Raw genomic sequence first — 15620 nt, forward strand, 5'->3', positions numbered from 1 at the left:
CCCCCCCCCCCCACCTCCCACCCTCCCCGATTGAATATTTTATTCTGGAAATTTCTGATTGTTTCAGTGGAGTGACATGTCTTAAAGCCATCAAGTAGTATTACAGTTACTGCAGTATGCTGGCAAGCATTTGATCATGAGCACTAAACAGGAGTTAAAAAAACCATAGACTTTCAACAAGGAGAAGAAACCAGGAGAAAGACTTAAAGTTTGTGAGAAACTGGCTACATATTTATAGTGAAATACGGCAGGAAGAAATCCGATTAATTTCTAAGCTACAGTCACAGATATCAAAAGTTGAGCAGGGAATACAAAAATCCGTCTCTACACAGCTAATGAGTTCATATCTGGAACAACAGTTTCAGAGCCACAGAAACCTGGGACTAATTGGAGACTGTAAAAAAAATCAGGTAAGGGGACAGAGGCGTGAATTTGTGAGGCAAATCTTGCCACCAAATTCTATTTTCTTTAATCACTCAAGAGATTCTAGTGAAGTAAATGGGATAACTTAGACGAATAATGTGACCAAGACTTGTCTTAGATAAGCTTGGTATGGGCTGCTGACTGAAGAGATGACTACATAATAGATTAGGAGCTTGTTAAAGGAGAAAAGTAACCCTGTGATCCATAGTTTACTGTTCATGCTTGGTCTTAGGTCTTTAATAAATTAAGTATTGGCTTAAGGTCTGAGGCATGAAATTTTATGTCAGTTTCAAATTTTTCTCCCATTAATTATTACCTCTGTGAATGTTGCCATTATCAACAATAATATCTTTTTCTATTGTGTCCAATTCTTGGCCCTAGCAGTCATGCATACCATGTATGATATATGGGAGGAAACATTTTCTTTTCCTAACAGAAAATGAAGTTCCTTTTTGTTTACCATCCTCTTCTTATGCTGGTGGAAAAGAGCTCCTGTGAGCTTTGCATCATTCACTACTTTGCAAATTTTATTTGCTTGAGTGGTTATTAGTTCAAAGAAGGCACATAAAACCCCCTCAGCGCTGCTTCACGTGTTCCCCATTTTTTTGGTCCATCATTTTATGAACTCCAGAGGTGGTTCTGCCGTCCCTGCAGGGAGGGCTAGAGCTGGGCAATGTAGCCCCTGAGGCACCAAGCCCTAGCCAAGGACAGCGCCCGAGTAACTCCATCCAGGGCACTGGTGCTGGGAAAAAGAAGACTGGGATGGAGGATCCGTGTTTTCAGTCACAGCAGGACAAGCTGGGTGTCAGAGCCAGCACGGTGGCTGGGGATGAAACACAGGGTGAGGACGGGGGCGTGCGAAAGCAGAGCCCGGGAAGGCAGAGAAGTCACAGTGTGACTTCAGACTGATTTAAAATGTGGACTTCAGCGGAAGCAGAGACATGCCTCATGTTTTGACATACAAACATCAATCCTGGGTAATCTTCTGTTGTTTCTGTGGCTCACAGAAGATGACTGAAGATGTCTGATTACTTTAACTTTCTGAGTAGTTTTGGTGTGCGTATGCTGGGCACTCCTGATACTTCTCTCACCAATCCTGCTGCTGAGCAACGAGGCTCGAGCAAAGTAAAGGCAACAGCCTTCTGCCACGTTGTTAATCAATTTGTAAATTCTACAGCTGCTCTGAAATGCAAATAAAAAGAAAGTAGATGGCACAAGAGGTAAATATATCTTTTTAGTGTTTAAAATAAACACAGAAGGAATTAGGAAAAATAAACTGAATTTTTCCTTCCATTTGTATTCAAAGGCTAGCTTAATATAGAAAGCTGAATTTATTTTTTGCCTTTTTTAATAAAGTGGAAAAAATATTTTTTTGGAGCTCATAAGATACAGTCTATCTCCATCTGTTACCTTACGATCATCAACCAAAAATTATAAAAATGGTAAAAAACTCTTCTTATTCTAAACTATATGGGTATTTCAGACTTCCATTTGAATCAAAGTATTAACTGCTGAGGTACTTGCTCCACTTCAACATAAATGTGCAATCAGCTCCACTGGATTTTCCTTTAAGGAAGGATATTGTTAAGAGATATGGAAAAAAACCAAAAAGGTTCTGTGCTGCCTCATAGCAGGCTAGACTAAATGAGGATGAAAACCAGGTATAAATTGTTTAGAAGAAAGGAGCAGGTAGCAATGCAGCATAACGTGCATTAATTTGTCACCGAGGCAGGAAAAAAGTGTAACACATCAATTTGTTTTTGTAAGGATCATTGCCTTTATGTAAAGGCTGCAGAACCCATTTATGCCAGCTCCAGTTATCTTCTAGCACGTGACTTACTGCCTGATGACCCTCACATATACAATGCCTATCTGTGCTGAATTTGGCACAGAGATGGCTTCAAGTGACCTGTCCTGTAAATGGCATTAATTTTTCTTATCCACTTTGTGATTTCAGCCAGGAAGCACCAGTCAGAACCAGAGTATCAGGCATTATGGCAATACTGGAGCGTTACCAAGAAGACAATCCCAACCCTGGAGAACTGGCAATTTGACAGTTTGGACACATAGAATAGAAATCCAAGCAAAGTGTCCTGATAATTCATAAGTAACAGGATTTTTTTTTTAAATTTAATTGATATCCCTAGAAGCAGAATATGCCTCTTAATCTACACTGCATTTGACTAAACTTGCTTAAGGTTACTGTTGCTATAGCCATAGAAATAAGTCAGTTACTTTGCCCATATTTCAGTGCCAACATAGTTCGTACTAGAAATAAAATGACTAAAATAATTCAATTTAGATATACCTTCAGGTTATCCACAGAGATTCACAGACAAAAGGCAGAAAGAGAGACATGATGTATTTGATGAAATATCAGTGGCCGTAGGTGACATTCAGAACACCTTTCAAAAGGCAGCCTTTTAATAAATCACCGCTGTTGGTCCATTTGCAAGATAGAGTCACCTGAGGGGTTTCTACAAATCAATATAAACACTAACCACTTAGTCAAAATAACATTATTTAGGCTGAGATCACAAAGTTAACTGGATGATGAATTTACATGAAAGCACCATCAATTAAAGGAGACGGTTGTCCCTTATGACACATGGCAGGAGTAAACTGGATCTTCTGTTTTGTAAGGAGGTTTATTCAGAAGGAGGATAATTACTCTTTGGGGAGCGTGGAGTTGCCCGGGAGGCAGAGCTCCCAGGGGCACGCTGCTGCAGGCAGACAGGGCTTCTCTGAGGAGCCACAGCACCGAGAGAAACACGGTACAGTCTCCCAGGCTCATGCTAGATCTTCTGCTTCGCACAGGGAAGGTGAATGCTAACACTGACACCATTTCAGTAGAGGAAAAAGAAACCACAATTAATCTAATCCTGTATTAAAAGAGTACTCAGTTATTGGTATAGTCTTTTGACCATCACAAATTGTGTTCTAGCCAACGGTTTTTACAGTCCCAACTAACATGGCTGTCCTTGAAATGCCCTGAAATCTCTTCACTATGCTCCATCACAGTCATCAGAATCTCTGAGCTACTCTTAAAAGAAAAATGTACCTACGGATGCATAAGAGTTATTTCTCAAAACAAAGAATGATGAACATTAGAAGACCATTAAGAAATCAAAAGGGACTTTTGAGAAAAAGATCTCATCCACTAAAAGAGTTTATTTCCCACAAAAAGAATGAACTCTTTGATGACTTCTTTAACACGCCATGGATGTCAAAAATAAGAATACATTCCCTATTTAAAAGAGAGGATGTCGGGACACATCTTTTTATATATGCCTATTGTCAACTTCCATTATACACTAATCTCCAATGATAAAGATAATTAAAAGGAAACTAGTGTCAAACAGGCCAGTTTATTTTTTACAAAGGAAATTTGGCTTTTCCTAAAGTCAAATTCTGAAATGTTAGAAAGGCGTTTCCTTCTTAGATCAGTAATATCTTTAAAGTTCAGTCATAACAAGATGATTTAGAAATGCTTGGTTTTGACATGTGAAGCCTCTGGCTAATTAAGGATGAAAAAGTGATCAGCTAGAATGAGGGGAAAAGGTTAAGGTAAATTAGTCTGTTTGGACCCAAATCTGCCATTTTCAATGTGTGCCATCACTGGCCACCTTAAAGACCTATATTTGGGGTCCACTTTCTCTTTTCAATGCTGGAGCAGTACATGCTCAGGCTCTGCACAGAAAACGTGTTTTGCTCCATTCCCTGATCCTAGGCAGTGCTAACTGAATGTAAACACCAGTCATACAATCGTTTAGCTTGGAAAAGATCTTTAAGATCATCAAGCCCAACCATTAACCCAGCACTGCGAAGTCCACCACTAAACCATGTCCCTCAGCACCACATGTACCCATCTTTTAAATACCTCCAGGGATGGTGACTCAACCACTTCCCCGGGGAGCCTGTCCCAATGCTTGACAACCCTTTTGGTGACTAATACCCAACCTAAACCTCCTCTGGTGCAACTTGAGGCCGTTTCCTCTTGTCTTATCATTTGTTACTTGGGAGAAGAGACCGACTCCCACCTGGCTACACCCTCCTTTCAGGTAGTTGTAGAGAGCAATAAGGTCTCCCCTCAGCCTCCTTTTCTCCAGGCTGAACAATCCCAGCCCCCTCAGCTGCTCCTCATAAGACTTGTGCTCTGGAACCCTCACCAGCTTCATTGCCCTTCTCTGGACACACTCCAGCACCTCAATGTCTTTCTTGTAGTGAGGGGCCCAAAACTGAACACAATATTCGAGGGAAGCCTCACTAGTGCCGAGTACAGGGGGACGATCACTTCCCTAGTCCTGCTGGCCACACTATTTCTGACACAAAGACCTTCAAAATACTCAAACACACCCAATTTGCACTTAAATTGAAACATTGGCTCTATGTGAGTGAGGAAGACATGTCACGTTCTTGTACAGTCTGGGCTCCTCCAGCCCTGTTCTTTGCTGCTCCCTGTATAAGTCCACACTCCTACTTGCTTTTCTGGTACTGAAAGACCCTGTAATTTCTGAGGGCTTTCCATGTTACAGAGTTTCTCCATTTGTTTTTTTTGAACTGTAAGGATATTCAAACCTTGCAAAAATAGTCATTAAAACTTACCAATGTCATACTGTGCTTGAACTTCAAGAGAGAATTTTGTTTTTAAATAAATTAATTCTTTTAATTGCATTTCAGATAAATTTCCCTCAAACATAATCAGAGAGCTACTTTAGTTATTAACCTAGCTTCCTGTTTCTTCCCTTTCCTCATTCAGCCCTCCGCGCTGAATGCTAGCCAGTAAAGGGACCAGGCAGTTTCTCAATAGATAGAGTCTTTTTGAGCATGGATATCCATGAAAAAAATCCTGTTTCTTGCTTTCCAGATTAAGCAGTATGAAACAATTGATAAATACACAGTGATATTTTTGTGAGATATTATCTTGGAAAGACTGCTTACACCCTGATGAGTTTTATCAGTACAGTTTGTATGTTGGTCTGCGTTTTATTTAAACTACATAACCCAAAGGACCGTCTGAGTGGTAGGCATCTATGATTTCCCAACCTTTATTCTTGATGGGTCATTTTGCATGCACTAAGTTTAGGTAAACCTGGATATTTCTCACACCTTAAAGTCAGATGTTAATTGATGGCATCATGTTGCCATAGTCCATGGGGTCAAAATGCTGCATTTATCCTGCGCCAGGTTTTACGTAGGGTGTTTTAGTAACAATGAATTATTTCATACCTTCAAGACATAGTCAGTATTTGAGAACTATAAATGGGAATCCATCTCACCTTACATTAGTCACTTAAAAAACAGTCATCCAAGTCTAAGTTAGTTGTCTGATCTGTTTTAGAATTGCAGGGAGAAAAATTAGCAATTCTGGGGGCAATTCTCACCCATCTTAGATGCTTATTTTACCAGGAAATGAATCATCCTGTGCAGGTGCCTACTTTTCTCCATCAACCATAAAGGGAATCAAGGACAACCAGCTCAGATTAGGACATCTAATTTTGAAATGCCTAAAGGGGTGAGAGAAACTCCAGCCGAATGCTCTGGCCCTGTGACAGCGCTGGTAGGACTCTGGTATGCACTGGGACACGACCTCTCCTGTCTTCTGTTACCTGCGTTCATCGGAAAGGTGTGAGGTTCACCTCCTCTGCTCCACATCCCCTGTGAGCTGGCTGCTAAAGCAAACCTGCATGGAATTTGCCTGCATTAATGACTGAATCCTAATTTCCTGCTCCTTGCTCCCTTCTGCTGGAGCTACTACACAGCAGCTAGTAATGGTCTGGCCCAAGCTCCCTTTGTAGCTCCACAGAGGTATTAAAAGCAAACCCTCTGTATTTCTGTAGTTTTTAAACTGATTGCACAGTTTTAGGTGCTGGGCTAGACCATGCTGTTAATCCCACTGAAGTGACTGATATTGAAGTCAGTGGAATCAGACCAATTCATGCAAACTCGGGATGTGGAAATATTATCATAACATATTATTAACATAGGCAAGATCTGTGCCTCTTACATATGACTTTTTTAAGGAGCTTTTAAAAATAGCATGTCACTGAGACACTGCTGTCATATGAATTCCATATAAAATGCAATTTTTAAAGCAGAATCCGTTTTTGACATCTCTCTGCTAAACAGAATCAATGTAGCACTTGAGAAAAAAAGACCGAAATCATTAGCATGACACCTAACCTCAATCAGAATTTACTGGGCTAAGGCAAAATTACTGGATGAGTTTTTTAAATCTGTGTGTGCACCAAGTTAGACTAAATATTCAGAGCAGATCCTTTTAGGCTTAAGTTCTGTACATCTATCTGATTTTGTACAGGAAGCTAACAATTAAGTAGAAATGTGACCACTAAATTTGGTACACACTACATTCTCCCAGGAGGAGAACAGCATAAATGGAATTACTGTAATCAAGTCATTCAGTGCGTAAGTCGTTACCTCCATATTGAGGAAACTTAGGTCTGTAGGCAGCCCATGTTACGTAAACGATAAAATCTGTTTTGACAGTGTAATTAATGTTAGTCTCAAAGCAGAAATGCAAATCAAACAAGACATCAAGGTCAGAAACTGTAAGCCTTCACCAAAGTTAAAAGAGATGTGGGCAACACAAACCTCATGGATTGCTGATGGACTACTTACAAAAGGTTCTATTTTAGATCAGTTAATTAGCGAGAAATTATAGCCTAACCAGCATCCTGTAGATAGCAAAGCAAAGTGCTGACAGCTGTTTGCTCTTCTCAACAGTTCCTATGTGCCTCCAAAATACTGAAGTTGCATTTAAAAAAAAAAATAATCTCAGTTTTTTCAGTTGCAGGAAGGTAACATGTACCTTTAACTATACGCTCTTTCATTTACAAAATGTATGTGCAGCTTTCCAGGAATACAGATTGCATTTGTCACATCATCAAAACAGTAAGAGGCAAAGAGAAAAAGAGCTCCAAAAGCTAAGAGTCACTCTTACTGGGCTACTCTTCTCACATTGACATGAAATAGAAAATTTGAAAGCGTTTTTCAGTAGAATCAAACCAATATTGCTGTAATTCTGTACTCGAGAAAAATATAAATCTCTTCTTGAACTCCCACATACCCCTATCGCTCAAGTCAAATAATTTCCATCAGCCTCCTAAACCCACTCACAGACATATTATATAAGCTTATCATTGGTTTTGTTTGTATATTTTCTATTCTCATTCTTACAGTAGCTACGTGCAGCTTGGGATTTTCTTTAACTTACAGTAAGGAAATAAACTGAATAGGATGAGAAAAACAATTTGCTCACTTAATCTTAAGGAAGTATTGCATAGTAGAATAATTTTAACAGTGTATTATGATAATGGTCTATGTTAAAAAAATAAGCGATTACAAAATATTTTAATTAGAAATAATACCTTTAAATCATTGTTTTAATCCACAGAGAGCTCCAAGTCTGGACGCAATCTCAGAGTGCACTTTCAAGATCGGTAGCAATACAGGCAACAGTCAAATCAAGAAATCATTTTACCAAAGATGCAGGTGGACTCAGTATCACTGTCAAAACCAGTGCTCAGGAAGCTACTTTAAGGCTGCCAGCCCCATATTTAGGTGCAGCAAATGATGCTTCTGGGTTTTGAGCTCTTAACCCTGTAAGTCAGACCACGGTGCTCTCAGTTATCCTTGTTTGCAGTGGAACCAAGATTTAATCTTTGGTTTCATCCTAGAATGCAATTTAAATAGGCCCAAGTTTTACCTCAGACTTGCAGAAGTTAGCTAGCTATACTGCGCTATCATTGTAGATTATTTTTATAGGCAACAGAAAGAAATAGGGACGTCCAGAGGACAAATTCTTTCATAACAGATACCAATCCTAAAGGAGATAAATCACACTTCAATGACTATAATAGGACATTAACGTGACTGCCTTTGACAGCTACATTTTAGATATATGTATTAGGTGAGATGAATTTTTATGACTGAATTTATATTTTTTTTTTCCGACTGGGGGAAGGAGACAAAGAGTGGAAATATACGTATTTTTCTGGACACAGAACTATCCCCAAAGGTAAAGAAATACATATAAAAATCATGATTCATTGATATGTCCTTGATATTCTGTTCCGAGTCTCAGAAGGGCAAGTGATAGGTTACTCACTTCAAACTCAGTATCTTCCCTAACCCTGTTCAGATGTCCTCTAATTGCCCTTGAGAAGTAATGATGAGCTACTTGGATTGCTTTGGTATTTATGGTTTCCAGTATGTATATCTTAATGGACAATATACTGAGACTAAACCTTGGCCTTACAGTGAGTACAGAGGTTGTCGGTAAGTACCGGGGTGCTACTAGGCGAGCGTTAGACACCTCAGTGTAGCATCACAGAATGGTTAGAGTTGGAAGGGATGTGAAAGATCATTGAGTTCCAAATTCCCTGCCATGGGCAGGGACACCTCCCACTACACCAGGTTGCTCAAAGCCACATCCAGCCTGGCTTTGAACAATTCCACGGATGGGGTATCTACAACTTCTCTGAGCAACCTGCTCCAGTGTCTCACCACCCTCCATGCACTGTATTCAGACTGAGCCAAACTCACTTAAACATAGGCATCTAATACCTTTTTAGAGGCCTAGGCTCTCCTGCCTAGCCAACAGCTGCTTGTCCAGGATGATGCAATTCTCTTGTAGGATCCATATGGAGGTCTCAAATGGTACCAGCCAATTATCTTTGAATTCATCTGAATTTATGGTCATGGAAACTCAGACAACAAATTTGCACAAAAGCATCTATGTTTGGATGACCTGATCTGGAGGCAAACCTGACACTAGTCAACTAACCTGTCTGGCCAAAGGCTAATTCTGTGTGATTATGCTCTAGGACTGACACTAATTTTAGTATCTTCATTTTCTCTGATCCTCTGGAAAAGAAATCTTTCAAGTACATTTTAAGTATCAGGTTTACCAATTGCCCTTCTAGGGTTGATAGGAGTCTGAATAAAATTCCTGACACAGGAATGGAGACTTAAGTACAAGCTTTTCTTGATGAAACTCCACTGCAGGGAAGTGAAAACAGAGGATGGAAGTTGCTGAGAGGCTGGCAGAGATGCACAAGCATCCCAAAGGGTTTTTATATTAACAAAACAGAGAATTTCCTGGAAGTAAAACTAAAGGTAACTATAAAAGTTTTTTCTCTTATTTCTGTGCCACTCCACTGAAACATACACATGGCTTTATTTAATTGGTGAATTAAATGATCTTTAAGGTCCCTTCCAACCTAAACTGTTCTACGATTCCATGAACTTGCTTTGTCCCTACCTTCAGATGCCTGTGTTTTTGGGAAGGATTTGGGTGCAGCTGCCCACTAGTATTCTGTTTCCTAGAAAAGGCAACTTTGCAAGTTAGAAATAATGTCCCTCAGGAGAAGTACATTTGTAAGTGCCAAGTATTAAACAAAACGTCCTCACCATGAGGCAGAAATGCAAAAGCACCTGAACTTGCCTCCCTAAATGCCTGACAATACATTTTTGGAAATAAGCTTTACTATGCAAAGTACATTCTAGAAGTGGAAGGGCCCCTATGGAAGTAAGACCTGAGCTGCCGTAAAGGAGTTTATTGTTACTTTGAAATGCAGCTCTCTTTCTTCACACACACCCTCTATTGGCCCCTGTGCCTCTGCCAGGACCCACAGGAGAGGAATTCCCCTGTGGCTGCACACACGTTATTTTGGAATAATTTTTTAATTGTAAAGAAGTTAGAGCAGAACACAGCTCACAACCCTGTTGTTCTGGAAGCGTAACAAAGTTAAGTTTGTCAGCAAGCAAACCTGGGTCAACTTCAAGAAACTTATGCTTAGTTACATTAACTGAGGGCTGAGGCCCTGATGGATGAACTATTATGTGTGAGCTAGTAAAAATTAGTGTCAGAATGCAATCAAAATGACGTCTCCATACCCAGCACAGCAAGCACTGCAGTTCTAGGGCACACATCATCACCATGGCTTCTGACATATATGCCTTCAACAAAAACCAGCACTGAATACATGCAGAGCTTCTGAGAAGACTCCATAGTATTTTTTTTTCATTCACTGAGGAACACAGAAGCAGCGCTGACAGAAGAGGGGTCCTGTCTTCTTTTTCACTACAAGTATAAGGAAGCATTATGAGCTTCCAGGCTTATCTATCCTGAGAGTCCCCCACCGCTGCATAGACCCACCTGAGGACAAAACCCTCTGCCAAACTCAAGCTAAATAGCTGAGCTGAGATTTACCTCTGCCACTGTTAGCTTCCATCATGCCAGGAAGGCTTCAAACACCTGAGCAGTGAATCACCTTCTTTGCATGCTTTATTTTTTTTCATACCCATTCTTTTTTTTTTTTCTTCCTTAAAATGATACAGAAAAATGAAGCTGAGAAAGCTCTGTGAAAACTGATATCGCAGAAGAGCTTTGAGGCCAAATTCTGCCAGGGAATGGAGCATGGGTGTCCTTTTTAATAAAAAAAAAGAACCAGCTGTCTAGCAAATCTAATACATTACGGAGGAGTTATGTCAAGCACAGAACAGCAGGAGCAAGGCAGAAACACTCATTACACATTTTTTAAACTAACCATAGATGGAAGGCAGAGACTTCATTTTTTATCTTTGCTTCTGCAGATCGTCTGTACCAAGGAGAATGAGAATTATGAAAAGCTCCTGGCTACTGCTCCAACTGTTTTCATGCCTCATCAGCCTGAAGAGTCTAGATGGCCAGGCAGCCCTGATTAGCACAGCTTTACTCCATCTCGGGGAATCCCAGAGTTGCAATGGTCCCTTGCAACTCCTCGAACCAAAGGCCTTGTGTCACCTTCATCCCAGTGACTCCCTTTGCCACTTCCACCATGTAGAGCTGCTATGAAACCGCAGTGTCAGCATAGCAGCAGAACTTCAATATATTTAAAAGAATTAAAGACTAATTATTCCCTCCAGATATACCCAGAGCAATGAAAATGATGTGTGCGTATCCAAGGGTAGAACTGGGCTCATCGTTTGTTAGTGTAAGATTTATTCTCACAGTATAGGCACACAAGTTGGCATAGCATCAAAGTATTAACTCAGGATCCCCAAGTGCTCCCACAGTTATATGGTATGTTTCCTGCAGAGAATTGGAGTGCCAGATAATTCCATAGAGCCTCAACAGTAATTAAACAAAGTCAATAGGCAAATTATAATTGAGAAAACAGCCTTCTATATCTTATTTGGACTTAAGGTTGTGTGGATTTAAACATACCTGTTGTTTATATACCACTGCTAGCTATTACTTAGCAATGGATACCAGAAAAAACCTCTAAGACTCAGAATTTATTTCTATACAGACAACAGAAATTGTGTAGATGTTGCTTCATGCATATGTTTTCCTTCATTTGGTGGGGTTTTCCTAGCTATAGGGCATTGAATTAAGAAGATCCAAGCAGCCACTTGGATGAATGATCTCATTCTTCAGAAAATAAAAGAAAATGACACATTTGTTGATCATAAAACATTTTTCTTTTAGGAAATAAGGGTGTGTTTTTCCAGTTTTTGTATTTATATGCATCTATAAAATCCTCTGAGACCTCTCCTCCAGGCTGAACAGTTTCAGCTCTCTTATCCTTTCCTCATAGGGGAGATGCTCAAGACCCTTTGTCTTCTTAGTGACCCTTCGCTGAACTCTACTACCTCCACATGTAGTAGCACCATGACTTAAACTTTTGTCCCCCCTTCATATCCTCATGTCTTTGAAAAAAACAAAAAAACTCCAAAATAATAACTACCATCATTAGATAGCAACCAGAGAATCAGTCCTTTTTGTGTCTGCAGGGATAGCTGTGCTATGGAACAATACAACTCAATGAAATATCATATTCTAACGCCTTTATGTTTGTAGGTACATGAACATGCAATCTATTTCATGGCAATAAGAGTTTTGTAGCTGAATATCAAACATGTGCTCTAAAAATTCACCCTATGCAGCTCCTCATTTCAAAATGGAGAGCTGAAAATAGCTTTAAGTCAGGAGAAAGGAAACCTGCAATTCCTCAGGCATTCTGAGCAATCGTATGAGCTGTAATTGAAAACTCCCTCATGCAATGTGACCTTGTTTGAATTAATTGGTTTTGGAATTAGTGCTCAATAGTTCAGTAAACGTGGAATTCTCTGAAGTTTACTCATTGGCAAGCAGAGTCCTACTGGCTGAGAAAAGTAAAACAGACAAAAGACAGTTCCCTACTTCTCATCTTTTTCAGGGGACTCTTTAGTAACCACATGTTTAGTAGAGCTACCAAATACAAATTAGATAAAAAGAGGTGCATATACAACTCACCTGACAGGTTTGCATTATGCTATGTTTTCTAGAAAAATGAAGTTAGCATAATGCAGTGTACTGGCCACTTAAGGCTAGTAACTATGTCTCCTGAAATCAGCAGTGCTTCATGCTAAGTTTCTCTCAAGATCAACTGGAAATCCCTAAAGTGGGAGAAGTCACCTTGGACTGACACTTAACTTAGGACAGAAATCCAGGATGCCTTTATGTCCCGTGACCCAATCCCCATTGTGCTGAAGCGCACAGCTGGTGGATATTTTTTTTTTTTTTTTGGTCATTATCCATTCATCAAAAAATACAGTTTTAGCCAAAAAACTTGGGTTAGAGGAAAATGTGAAGTAGTTTTAAGAAACTGAAGATGATGCTCCCTTTTATTCATCAGCCTAGAAGCCAAAGAACTTAACTGAGGCCACTCAGTCAGTGCTTACTACTGGGGAAGGATTTTCCACCACTGACTGGGGTGCTTCAGTTCCTCCTTACAGGATATTTAGTCTTTTCTGTTTCATCTGTTTCAATTTTTATATAAAAGCAATATTCACTGAGCATATATCCTCCTGATGGGCAAGTGTCCTCAGAAGTGTGCAAGAGCAACTGTGTCTCTCGTTAAAGATGCTTTTTATACAATGTATAATAACGCCATCAGCAGAAAATGAGTGTGCCCCCACATCTGAACACATAATAACCTGGGGTTCAGGATATCCAAGATGGACAAAGATGCAAATACCAAATTGCTTTCTGCCTCAGAGGAGAGACTTTAACATGTTGTTCTGCTTCACAACAGACCACCCGAACTGCCACCTCCAGTATCATTGCAACTCGGGATTTCTGCATTCTCAGGAAAGTAAAACAACATCAGCAGGAAAAACTGTGAGGAAACATGAAGTCAGTGATATACAGGACACGTAACAAAAATAAGATGACCTTCTCGGGCAAAGGGGAAACAAGCAGAGAGTGGTTAAGATCTGCCAGACCTCCTAGTTGGTTATATTTCCATAGAACAACCCAGTGTTGTACCAGGGTATTTGAATTACTTTTCAGTAAGACAACACAGGTATTGCAGGTGGGATAGGGTGCTACAGGGCACTGCTCCCAGCCTATTGCACTCTCTTTGCCAACAGGACTATGCAGCCTGGGCTCACCACGCACTGAGCCCGGTGGTGGCACAACTCCGATACCTCTGGTAGCTTCCATACCTCCCCGCAGCACTCTGCTACACTGCCCAGGTGTTACCAGCCTTCCAGGCTGATGGCGTAGCGTATATACAAGCAGATCTCCTTCAACAATACAAAACCGAGGTGGTACTACCTGGAAAAGTGACCCAGACTTTATGAACTTTCCCTGAAAAGTGAAACATTGCTTGTAAGAGTAGCAAAGACGTAGGGCAGTCGCAGTTGGGATGACGTGCTGTGCCTTCCCGCTCAGGAAATTACATGTTGTCTGGGATGCAGGGACAAGGTGGGAGGCAGCAGCAGCTGGAGCTGTATTTTCTCAGCTGTGCATCTGACAGCTGCACCGGGATATGGTTCCGAGTCAGAAAGCACACGCTGTCATTCAGGGCTTTTAGCATGAAGTGTTTTGCACTAGGTTCATTATCTCTTTACAAAATGAAAGGGGAAGGCTAGAAATGCCTGAACCATAATGAAATACGAGTCTTAGCAGGGGTCCCAGAGAGTCCAGGTCTAGCTTCCAGTGTGCCAGCCACACTGGCTGCCTTCTCTGTATTGTCACTTGTTTCATTCATTTCCACCTGGGGCAACAGGTAGTGCCCTACGGCTTCTCACACGGTCTCCATCGGAGGTGGAGAAGCCTGGTCCCACAAATAATTAAACTATGTGAGGCCGTATGAAAGTTACGTGTTCATTAACACCATAGATATTACCAATGAACAGTAGGGCTTTCTCTGTAAATTTGTATACTTTTAAGAAGAGCTAGTTACTTGTAGTTATTTTGGCATCTATTAGAAAACCCTGTTAACAGAGTCCATTAATGATGTCTACATAATATTCATAATAGTTGCAACCTTCCTACCTTCTGAAAGCTGTTAATGCATCTAGGAGCAATTTAGGAAACTGTATGCTGTAAATATATATTCCATACTTTTGTAATTGAATTCATAGATCAAATACTACATTTTTTATTTTAGATTTACATTTTTAGTTGCATGAATTAATTTTTAGCTAAGCCTGTGTGTTATGATTTAATTGCTTTACAACATCGATAAGAGGCAGTCATGACCTATATCACTAAAATTTCAAGTAATAATTAAATTCCAATGGCTGTTAATTTTCTAAGAAATTGCTTTAGTTTCTTTGCCAAGAAGAATTTGTTACATCAGAAGAAAAAAAGACTTAATGTAATGTAATTTTCCTAAGAATTCAAAAGACTGAATTGGAACTGAAGGCTGATGTAAAACTTTGACCTCTCTGACATTTATTTGAATGAAGCCTGTATAAATGTCAAATATCTGCCAACACCATTTTCACATTTCAGGCAACTGCTTCTTTTACAATTTTCAGAGAGGGGTGGAGAAGAATTTTTTTTTTTTTTAATTACAGTAATGATAGGAAATGAAGCATTTCTCTCCAAAGTGACAGGGGCTGAAGAGAGAAATATAGAAGTTACCCCTAGGGTTTTAAAAATGGGAACTTATTTGGCAACTGAAATTTTCAATTAATAATGAATCACACAATCCTTACTCTTCTTGCACATCAGATAAATATTTCTAAGTCGAATATTTATCTTACATAGAGGCTGAGGACAAACTTGCTCAGTGGTACAGAGACAATATTTCTGAACCACACTCAGAACCATACATGCTTGGGAACAGTTTTGGCTCAGGAAAACATTTCACATCATCTTTTTTCTCCACAATGTGAATATCATCTCACCACAACAT

At 39.9% G+C, this 15620-nt stretch overlaps 1 protein-coding gene across 10 annotated transcripts in view; it reads right to left on the bottom strand.

Annotated features, from left to right (window-relative positions):
• Positions 1-15620, bottom strand: part of DLGAP2 (discs, large (Drosophila) homolog-associated protein 2) — a 409096-nt gene that overhangs the window by 38767 nt on the left and 354709 nt on the right. The window lies entirely within an intron of this gene.

Source organism: Calidris pugnax, unplaced genomic scaffold (genome assembly GCF_001431845.1).
Source record: "Calidris pugnax isolate Ruff unplaced genomic scaffold, ASM143184v1 scaffold141, whole genome shotgun sequence".
NCBI lineage: Eukaryota > Metazoa > Chordata > Aves > Charadriiformes > Scolopacidae > Calidris > Calidris pugnax.